We start from the raw sequence: 10,850 nt of genomic DNA on the forward strand, positions 1-10,850 counted from the left end.
CCAAACCTGTCCTATCCATGCACCTAGACCCAAAATGCTGGGAGTAACTCGGTGGGCCAGGCAGCATCTCGGGAGAGAAGGAATCCCTTCCCTCCAGAGATGCTGCCTGACCCGCTGAGTTACCCCAGCATTTCGTGTCGACCTTCGATTTAAACCAGCATCTGCAGTTTTTTTTCCTATCCATGCACCTGTCGAACTACCCAAGTGCCTGTCTAACTGCTGAACCATCCTGCGTTCTACGTACACGGCAGACAACAAACAAATTGGTCAGTTTAAGATGGAGAGATTAGTGGGAAGCCAGAGGATTGGGAAGGCTTTTAAAGAACTACAGCAGGTAACTAAAACGGCAATGCGAGGAGAAAAGATGAAGGCAAGCTAGCTAATAATGTAAAAGAGGGTAGCAGGAGTGGACGTTGTACTGTTGGAGACCTGCACAACCTTGCTAAGAACAATTGTATTAACCATGACTTTGACATGGGAAGAGCTACCTGGGGATGGAGCCTAGAACGATGTGGCCCATTTCCATGAGAAGGTCCATTTGGAATTCTCCATCAATGCGGCTATCAAGGCTAGGTGTAGTAAAGGCCAGAGTCAACATGGGCTTGGGTTTATATGGGAGGCGTTGCCTCAATAAGGCAGCCAATATCAATAGGGCCCACTCCACCCTGATGCAATCAGCTCATATTTTTGTTCCCTTTTCACAAGAAGCCTCGACGGTTTCGCAGATGTTTTTTAAAAAATGCTCTCGAAACTGGCAGCAAAGCACCGCAAGGTGCAGAAACCCCCGAACGCAGCCGTTCACTGGTTTCCGCAGGTCTTGCGCAAGTCGTTTGAAACTTCCCTTTTACGCGATAAGCCGAAAGGCAGAGGAAACCATCGGTCTTGTGACACGTTACTGGCACTGCGTTTCTCTTTTGGGGTTTCAAGAGAGTCTGCACGGGAAACGGGCCATTCGGCCCACCGAGCCCGTGCCGACCCGCGTACACTCGCGCTATCCTGCACACCGTGCACGTTTTTGGGACGTGGGAGGAAGCCGGAGGGAAGCCCAGGCAGTCACGAGGAGAACGTGGAAACTCCACACAGACAGCACCCGAGGCCAGGATCGAACCCGGGACTCTGGCGGTGCGAGGCGGCCACTCTGCCCCTTCGACACCGTGCCACCCCGACATACTAAATAATATAGATTTCTCTAACTTCAAGTAGCCCCGGCATTCCCTCTCTCTCCACCCCTCCCCCACCCAAGTCGCACCAGCTTCTCGTTCTCACCCAACAAACAGCTCACAACGGCCTGCTTCCTTTATCATCGTGACTTTTACGCATATCTTTCATTCATTGTTCCTTATCTCTCCACATCATCGTCTATATCTCTCATTTCCCCAGCCAGTCTGAAGAAGGGTCTCGACCCGAAACTTCACCCATTCCTTCTCTCCGGAGATGCTGCCTGTCCCGCTGAGTTACTCCGGCTTTTTGTGTCTATCTTCGGTTTAAACCAGCATCTGCAGTTCCTTCCTACACTAAATAATATTTGTGTTCACAGCTAGAGATCCAGCAGCAAGCCAAGACTATCACCAGCATAGTAATTTTTTCCCCGTGTTTACCAAGGGGCCTGGCACTTTATATCCAGGAGAATGTAGCTCACTGCCAGCAGGGTGAGAGGAATCTTTGGTCTATGAATGGCCACACTGTGCTGGGCTGATTACTGTTCGCCTTGCAACAGGACGGTTTGCGAAAGAATCCAAAAATGGTCTTAAGAGTCATAGGGCACCTCGATCCAACGGCCCTGCCTCATCCCCGCTAGTCCCACTTGCCTGCATTTGTCTCATCTCCCTCCAACCCTCACCTATCCCATCAGTCTGAAGAAGGGTCTCGACCCAAAACCTTACCCATCCCTTCTATCCCGAGATGCTGCCTGACCCGCTGAGTTACTCCAGCATTTTGTATCTACCTTCAATTGGAACCAGCATCTGCAGTTATTTTCCTAAACATGCACCTGTCCAAATGCCTTTCAAATGCTGTTATAGCACCTGCCTCAACTACCTCCTCTGGCAGCTCGGTCCATACGCCCACCACCCTGTGAGTGGAAAAGTTGCTCCTTAGATTCCGATTAAATCATTCCCCTCTCAAAAGCATTCTGCCCAGTGGAATGAAGCCAACATAATCATAGACTGTGATTTCCCACCCCAGGTCATTCCTTCTCTCCCCTGTCACGCCAGCTTGTCCATGCCGGCCAAGATGCCTGGTCTACGCTACCTCTACTTCCCCGCATTTGCCCCATATCCCGCTAAACCTTTCCTGCTTCTAACGGGAGCTCCGGATGTGCGTGGGATAGTTGGGAATGTAGGACAGGGTCTGCTAACACCACGGCAACAAAAAAAAACACCACACGAAGCCGCCTAGTCTCGAGGTTTGAAGACTCTGACTGAGCCAAACTCCAGTCTAACCTCTTCCACATATTTGGTCGTTGCATGGAAATCTACCAGAAGGAGGGGGAGGGGAGAAAAAAAAAAAGGTCCTTTCCCGCAGTTAAAAGCATTCCGGCTAAATTGTCCATGTTCGCAGATGCTGCCCGGCCTACCGAGTTACTCCAGCACACTGCGTTTTAAACCAGCTCACATCCGGGCTACCTCAATAAACAGCGGCAGAGGGGGATGGGAGGAGGCGGGAGGAGGCAGAAGGAAGGTCACTGACAAACAGAATGGAAGCTTCCAGAACTTTTCGAGCACAGTTGGAGAACATAAAGTATTCGTGGCCGATTAAACCAAGCGCCAATCAGTCGCTTCGATGGCCTTGACTGCCAAACAGCGCAAGGAACATTTACAATCAGTGGGGGGGGGGGTTTAAAATAAACGTTGCAACGGGTAAAAAGAGAAAAACAAAGCAGGGAGCCATCAGGGTAAATGTGCTCGGCAACACAAGCTAGATTGCCTGAAAATATAAGCAAACCTTTCCTGATAGTTTTTGCGAACACTACCAAATACAACGCTAATGAATGTTGGTACAGCCACTGAGAATGTCAGCCGAGTTTTTGCACAGTTCTTGCTTTGTATGTGGTTTTTAAAAAAATATATACTGAATAAAGTTTATTTCTGGAAGGAAAAAAAAAAGTCCTTACAAACCTAACCTAACTCTCTTTCGAGAATGAGAGCACATGTTGTAGGTCAAGTGGAAAAACCCATCTGGTGTTTAAGCAGAAATAAGCATGCTGGGAATACCCAGCAGGTCGGACAGCCTCTGTGGAGAAGAGTTTGCCTCAGCCTCACAAGCGTTCATGGTAACCGAAGCTTTTGACTCAGCTCCCTTGAGCAGGGATCAGCCTGAGACAAATGAAGATGGGTCCCAACCCGAAGCGTTGCCTGCCCAATTCCCTCCATCGCTCTGACATCCTCCAGCACTTTGTGCTTTGTTCAGGATTCCAGCATCTGCAGTTCCTGGTGTTATCTGAAGCGCTGGGTGACTTTTTTACCCCCTCTCCTTTCACCAGCTCCACAAAACCCTGGAAAAGTCAAGGTGGAATTGTGCATCGCCAACTCCCGCAAATCTGCAGTGTCTTTCCTGGAAGTGTTTCCGCAGAATGGGTAATCACAAGAGGGACAGTTCTTGATCTTCAGTCCATCCTTTCACTTTCCTCCCACCGAGGGAAGCTTTGGGGCAACAAACTTCATAAAATCAGCAGCAGGGGGTGAAAATGGGGCAAGAAATTGTCCCACGGTGACAAACACCCATTGGGAATAAATCTCAAAAGGTGAAATCTCTTGGTGAAATTGCTCCCTGGATTGTTAAAGCATCGACTTTATAGTTTTGCAATTGAAAGGAAGTGCCAAGTTCCTTTCCTGCTGTCTCCACACCAACACAAGGCCAAGTCGGTCTCCAGTTCCACAGGCTTTATCGCGCCAACATCAGCAGTTTTGTTTTTAATCTTCAAGGTCAAGCGGTTGGAAGTGGAAATATTAGTTGCAATATATATGGCAGATGGCTCAATTTTCCATGAGAACACGAACAGAGGGTTTTTTTATTGGAAAAAAGTGTAGAATATTACTAGTTTATCCCCCTGGAGTGTCTTTGGGACTTGTCTTTGCCTCTTGTATTTTGGTTGCTCCCGCAATGTTGGCCGGAAAGCTCAGGAAAAAAAAATGGTGGCCGTCGAGAAAAGGAGACTCCGTAGCGATCGGCCCTGCCTCAACTCCTTCCGAGGTTGGGCACAGGTCTCTCCTCTTCAAGAGGACCCTGGATGTCCTGGTGGCCATAGCAACTGGGTGCAAAGTTCACCACTGTCAGGAGCACATGCCTGAACCAATATTGCTTGCCGTGGGCTCTCTGCAAAGTTTGGGCATTGCCAGCAGAGATGCTTTGAAAGATTGTCAAGTTTTTGATTAGTACGGGGTGTCAGGGGTTATGGGGAGAAGGCAGGAGAATGGGGTGAGGAGGGGGAGATAGATCAGCCATGATTGAATGGCGGAGTAGACTCGATGGGCCAAATGGCCTAACGCTACTCCCAAAACTTATAAACTTGCGAACTCGTGACAAGGGGACGAGTATTAGAGTCGCGCAGAGCACAACAATCGATCCGTCTGGAAGTCCGAGCATTTAGATGCCTGATGCACAAGTCGACAAGTCAAAAGCCACTACGCAAATCGGCTCGCTTAGATTGACAGTGAGACCCGCGTTTAACATCAGCAGAAATTCAAACAAGCTTTAGATTTCTCCATTCCAGCAAAATGATCACTTAGATGTATATGCAATGCCTCCAAGGATGACAAATGGCCGCTCACGTGTTTTAGCTTTAGAGATACAGTGGGCAAGCAGGCCCCTTCGGCCCACTGAGACAGTCCGGGCCGACCAGCGATCACCCCGTTCACACTCGTTCTATTCTATGCCTGAAGGACAATTTACAGAAGCCAGTTAACCTACAAACTTGCACGTCTCGGAGGACGTGGGAGTAAACCGGAGCACCCGGAGGAAAGCCACGCGGTCGCAGGGAGAAGGCATCTTGGTCAGGATGGAACCCGAGTCTCTGGCGCTGTGAGGCAGCAAATCTACCCTCTGGGCCGCATGTAGGAGGAGTGAGTCCCGCCCATTTAAATTACTTGACTTTAAACAAAAATAGGCTGATTGGAGGTAAGAATGGATAAGACAGGTTAGGGGGGGATATGGGCCAAAGGCAGGCAGGTGGGACTACTGTAGATGGGACATGTTGGCCGGTGTGGGCAAGTTGGGTCTGAAGGGACTGTTTCAACATTGCATCACTCTATGACTCTCTATGTCCAAGAACGAGACATTCAAAATTAAGAATATGTCTTACGGTGGAGGGAATGGTTACAAAGGATGGTTTGCTGCCTGCCTTCAGAAATCGGCACGGTGCAAGTTAAGCCCAGTTTCAGGGCGGCAGAGTTGGGCAAAGAGACCCGGGTAGAACCCTGACCTGGGGCGCTGTCCGTGAGCGGAGTTTGCACGTTCCCCCTGCGACCACGTGGGTTTCCCCCTGGTGCTCCGGCTTCCGCCCACATCCCACAAAGACGCGCGGGTTTGGACAATAGACAATAGGTGCAGGAGGAGGCCATACGGCCCTTCGAGCCAGCACCGCTATTCAATGTGATCATGGCTGATCATTCTCAATCAGTACCCCGTTCCTGCCTTCTCCCCATACCCCCCTGACTCCGCTATCCTTAAGAGCTCTATCCAGCTCTCTCTTGATTTGCAGGCCAGTTAACCCTCTGTAAAATTGCCCCCTGGTGTGCAGGCAGTGGACGGGAAGGTGGGATAACGTGGGACTAGTGCGAACGCGTGATCGATGGTCGGCGAGGACTCTCTGGGCCGATGGGCTGTATCTCTATAACTAAACCAAACTGAGCCCGGCACGGCTAACTAAATCTGGGCGAAAATCGTTGACTTGCCCGTAGATCGTTACAACTCCGCCCGAGTCCTTCAGAGTTCCCCAGCGGACACCCGCGGTCACGCTCGAGACACCACCAATCGTCCCACTGCCTCCAGCGGCGCCCAGCTACGCCGCTTTAAGCAAAAAAAAAAACAAAGTGAGACAAAAATACAGTCAGGAATGAAAAGAGTTAACAGTGACCACCAGCTGTAGGGGGAGGTGAAGGGAGGGAGGGAGGGAGGGAGGGAGGGAGGGAGGGAGGGAGGGAGGGAGGGAGGGGCTACTGGCTTCGTAGACTGAAGGACGCACAACATGTTCAACTGTAGCCCAATGGTCAGAATAATGCGGGCAAGTTGGGCCGAAGGGCCCGTTTCCACGCTACGTGACCCTGTGTCAGAAGCCCTGCATGGGTAGGTTGGGCCGAAGGGCCTCTCTCCAGTCTACGTGACCCTGCGTCAGAGGCCCTGCATGGGTGAGTTGGGCCTCTCTCCATACTACGTGACCCTGCGTCAGAGGCCTTGCATGGGCGAGTTGGGCCGAAGGGCCTCTCTCCATTCTACATGACCGTGTGTCAGAGGGCCCTGCATGGGTAGGTTGGGCCGAAGGGCCTCTCTCCATTCTACGTCACCCTGCGTCAGAGGCCCTGCATGGGTCAGTTGGGCCGAAGGGCCTCTCTCCATTCTACGTGACCCTGTGTCAGAGGCCCTGCATGGGTCAGTTGGGCCGAAGGGCCTCTCTCCATTCTACGTGACCCTGCGTCAGAGGGCCCTGCTCGGGCGAGTGGGGCTGAAGGGGCCTTGTTTCCGTGCTGTGTGACTCAATGGCTCTAAGTCAGCATGTAGAGGAAGATGAACAGTTCAGTCATTTCTTACTGAGGAGGGGGGTGAGGTGGCCACCACTGGGCACCATGCCGGGCGGACCTTTCCACGCACGGGGCGGCGCTACCCAGCTGAGTCGCGGTGCAGTAACGTCGCCGGCATTAGCTGCGTGAGAAAATACATTTTAGCGTGCACTGGAAATAACCACTTCAAAAATGCCCCCCAATCGGATCCCGTGAGGTAAACTGTCCTTCCTGGAGATATCTCACACCTTGAGTTCCCTCCCTCTCCTCTCCTCTTTCGTCCCATCAGGTCCACTCCGCCATTCAATCGTGGCTGATCTATCTCTCCCTCCTAACTCCATTCTCCTGCCTTCTCCCCATAACCCCTGACACCCGCACTGATCATCTATCTCTGCACGGTGGCGCAGCGGTAGAGTTGCTGCCTTACAGCGAATGCAGCGCCGGAGACTCAGGTTCGATCCCGACTACGGGCGCTGTACTGTACGGCGTTTGTACGTTCTCCCCGTGACCCACGTGGGTTTCTTCCGAGATCTTCGGTTTCCTCCCACACTCCAAAGACGTGCAGGTTTGTAGGTTAATTGGCTGGGCAAATGTAAAAAATTGTCCCCAGTGGGTGTAGGATAGTGTTAGTGTGCGGGGATCGCTGGGCGGCGCGGACCCGGTGGGCCGAAGGGCCTGTTTCTGCGCTGTATCTCTAAATCTAAAATCTAAATCTCTGCCTTAAAAATATCCACTGACTTGGCCGTCACAGCCTTCTGTGGCAAAGAATTCCACAGATTCACCTAAAGAAATTCCTCCACATCTCCTTCCGAAAGGAACGTCCTTTAATTCTGAGGCTGTGACCTCTAGTCCTGGAGTCCCCGACCAGTGTGAGACAAATGAACCTGGCTGCCACCAGGCTGACATGGCCTCTCTCTGCTCCGCCCACACCTTGCCTCCTGCCCCCGATCCCACGCACAAAAACAAAATCAGCAAAGTTCCTGGTGCAATGAAATGTCCTTCCAAGCGAGCACATATCTCTGCAAACACTCCTTGCTCCCACGATTCATATTCTCACGCCAAGTTCTCTCCACTTTGCTCTCTTGCTGAAGTTACGAATGCCGTTTCAATCGCTCAACGGTACTCTATTGTCACTAGCGCCTAGTTCAAAATCATTTGTGGACCTGGTCCAGTGGAAAAGACAAAGAGGACTTCGAAATTCCCGGAGAGAGAATGTCTTCTCTTCAAAGCCAGACACAAAATGCTGGAGTAACTCAGCGGGTCAGGCAGCATCTCTGGAGAGAAGGAATGGGTGGCGTTTCGGGTCGAGACCCTTCTTCAGACTGAGAGTCAGGAGAGAGGGGGACGAGAGATACAGATGGTGGGGAAAAGGAATAGATGTTTCGGTTCAAGGACCCTTCGTCAGTCTGAAGAAGGGTCTCGACCCGAAACTTTACCTATTCCTTCTCTCCAGAGATGCTGCTTGGACCGCTGAGTTACTCCAGCACTTCGTGTCGAATGCCTGCTTATTAATTCCACAACAGAAACACAGCTAAATTCAAAAATGAGTTCAAGCAACAACAAGAAACAATGGTGATGGAAAAGCAGGCCGTATATCTTCACCTAACGTATCCTGAGGGAAATCCGGAAAAATCCTCTTTGCAAACTCTTGGCTGAGAGTTTGCAAAGAGGACTCTTTGGGAGAGGGGGGGGGGGGAGAGAGGAGAGGGGGGTGGAGAGGGGGTGGAAAGGGGGGGGAGAGGGGGATGGAGAGGGGAGGGGAGAGTGGGGGAAAAGGGGGGGGAGAGGGGGGGAAGCGGGGGATGGAGGGGAGAGGGGGGGAGAGGGGGGAGAGGGGGGGAGAGGGGGGGGGAGAGGGGGGGGAGAGGGGGGGGAGAGGGGGGGAGAGGGGGGGGAGAGGGGGGGGGAGAGGGGGGGAGTTCTCCCAGTGTGAATAAATTGCACACCAATTTTTTTTTTTTCATTTGCAAAATCTAAAATAAAGGCATAAACTCTGGCGTTAACCTGCACCATCCACCACTCTGCCCACATCCGCGCCTTACTTGTTGCCTGCGACGCTGCAGACGCGGGGAGATTGCACGGAAATGTACAAACCGGAATGGCGGCAGGAAACATCGAGCCGGTTGCCCCACAAACCAGCCCCCACCATCTTAACAGGACCTTCAACTCCTTTCTCAGCCTCACGTTTACCCAGCTAACTCTCGAGCATCTTGTCACTTGAATCGTAACTAGAACACAGAACAGCACAGCACAGGAACAGGCCCTTCGGCCCACAATGTCCATGCCATATGCGATGACAAGATAAACTCGTCTCCTCTGCGCGCACGAGATCCATATCCCTCCAGGTTATATCCATCCATTCCCTGCTTATCCATCTAAAAGCCTCTTCAACGCCACTATGGTATCTGCCTCCACCACCACCCCTGGCAGCGCGTTCCAGGCCCCCATCACCCTCTGTGACATAAACTTTACCCTCTCTCACCTTAAAGTTATGCCCTCTTGTCTTTGACATATCCACCCTGGAGAAAAGATTCTAAATGTCTGCACTGTCCATGCCTCTCATCATTTTATGTACTTGTATCAGGTCTCCCCGTCAAACTCCGGCACTCTAGACAAAACAATCCAAATTTGTCCGACCCGTCCTTATAGCTGATACCCTCTAATCCGGGCAGCGTTCTGGTAAACCTCTCCAAAACCTCGACATACATAAGAATGTAAGACCATAACACATTGGAGCAGAATTAGGCCATGTTCAGCCCATCGAGTCGACTTTGCCATTCGACTGTGGCTGGTCTATCACTCCCTCTCAACCCCATTCTCCTGCCTTCTCCCCGTAGCCCCCTCCATCGAAGTCCAGGCTCAAAACCTATTTCTACTCCCTAGTGTTTGAGGCCCTCTGAGGGGGGCGCTGTGAACTGTTTATGTATGTGCTGTTATGTTTGTGTGCCATTGTATGTTCGTTTCTTAGTACCTGAACTGATGTACAGCACTTTGGTCAACGTGGGTTGTTTTTAAATGTGCTGTACAAATAAAATTGACTTGACTTGACTAATCAAGAACCTAACTGTCTCTGCTTTAAAAATACCCAAAGTCTTGACCTCCACCGCCACCTGTGGCAATAAATTCCACACAGATTCACCACCCTCTGACTGAAGAAATTGCTCATCATCTCCATTCTAAAAGGTACGTCCTTTTATTCTGAGGCCGTGCCCTCTGGTCCCAGACTCTCCCACTGCAGAGAAACATTTGGATTAGCAAATAAACGAAGGATGAATTCCCGGTCTTCCAATCTACCTCGTTAGGACCATTGCATTTTTTATTTTTTTTTTACACTGCACTTTCTCCGTAACTGTGACACCATAACCTGCACTCTTGTTCCCCTTCTCTTTTTGCACGTTTTATAATGTCTTGGCCTCTACTGCCGTCTGTGGCAACGTAGTCCACAGATTCACCTTCATCCCTCCTGTCAGGGGTGACCAGAACTGCACACAAAATTCCATCATGTTCCTCTTTTTTAACTCGCAAAACCTTAGTTGCTCTCCTGGCAGTCGCATGTCTCTTAAACTAGGTCTCTTAAATCCGATATTGAGATCGTCAAGCGCGAGGAGGAACTGCAGATGCTGGTTTACACCGAAGGCAGACACAAGATGCTGGAGTAACTCAGCGGGACAGGCAGGCATCTCTGGAGAGAAGGAATGGGTGACGTTTCGGGTCGGGACCCCTCTTCAGACTGAGAGTCAGGAGACAGGGAGACTAGAGATACAGACGGCGAGGAGAGATATAGAACAAACTAGACCAAGTGGACCCGTTGGGCCCAAACTTCTCCTGCATTGGTGCAGCACCTTCTCCTCCCCTCTCTCCTCTCCCTCCCTCCCATCCCCCTCAACCCCTCTTATCCTCCCTCCATCCCGAGGAGATAGATTTAAACTTTAAAATGGGAATAACTTTAAAAATATAACACCGATTTCAATGAAACGTCACCCATTCCTTCTCTCCTGAGATGCTGCCTGACCTGCATTTTGGGAATAAATACTTTAGGGTATTTGGACATCGGTTGGACATTAGGCCTGCTTCATTGGTCAGGACATTGTACTGACGAGTCAGGAAGTCATGATGCAGCACTATAGGGCCTTGGTT

The 10,850-nt window shown here is 51.0% G+C and overlaps 1 protein-coding gene across 2 annotated transcripts in view; it reads right to left on the bottom strand.

Moving 5' to 3' along the window:
- The window catches only part of kcnk5a (potassium channel, subfamily K, member 5a), a 33,954-nt gene that overhangs the window by 17,564 nt on the left and 5,540 nt on the right, over nt 1-10,850 (bottom strand). The window lies entirely within an intron of this gene.

The sequence above is a fragment of the Rhinoraja longicauda genome, chromosome 5 (assembly GCF_053455715.1).
Source record: "Rhinoraja longicauda isolate Sanriku21f chromosome 5, sRhiLon1.1, whole genome shotgun sequence".
NCBI lineage: Eukaryota > Metazoa > Chordata > Chondrichthyes > Rajiformes > Arhynchobatidae > Rhinoraja > Rhinoraja longicauda.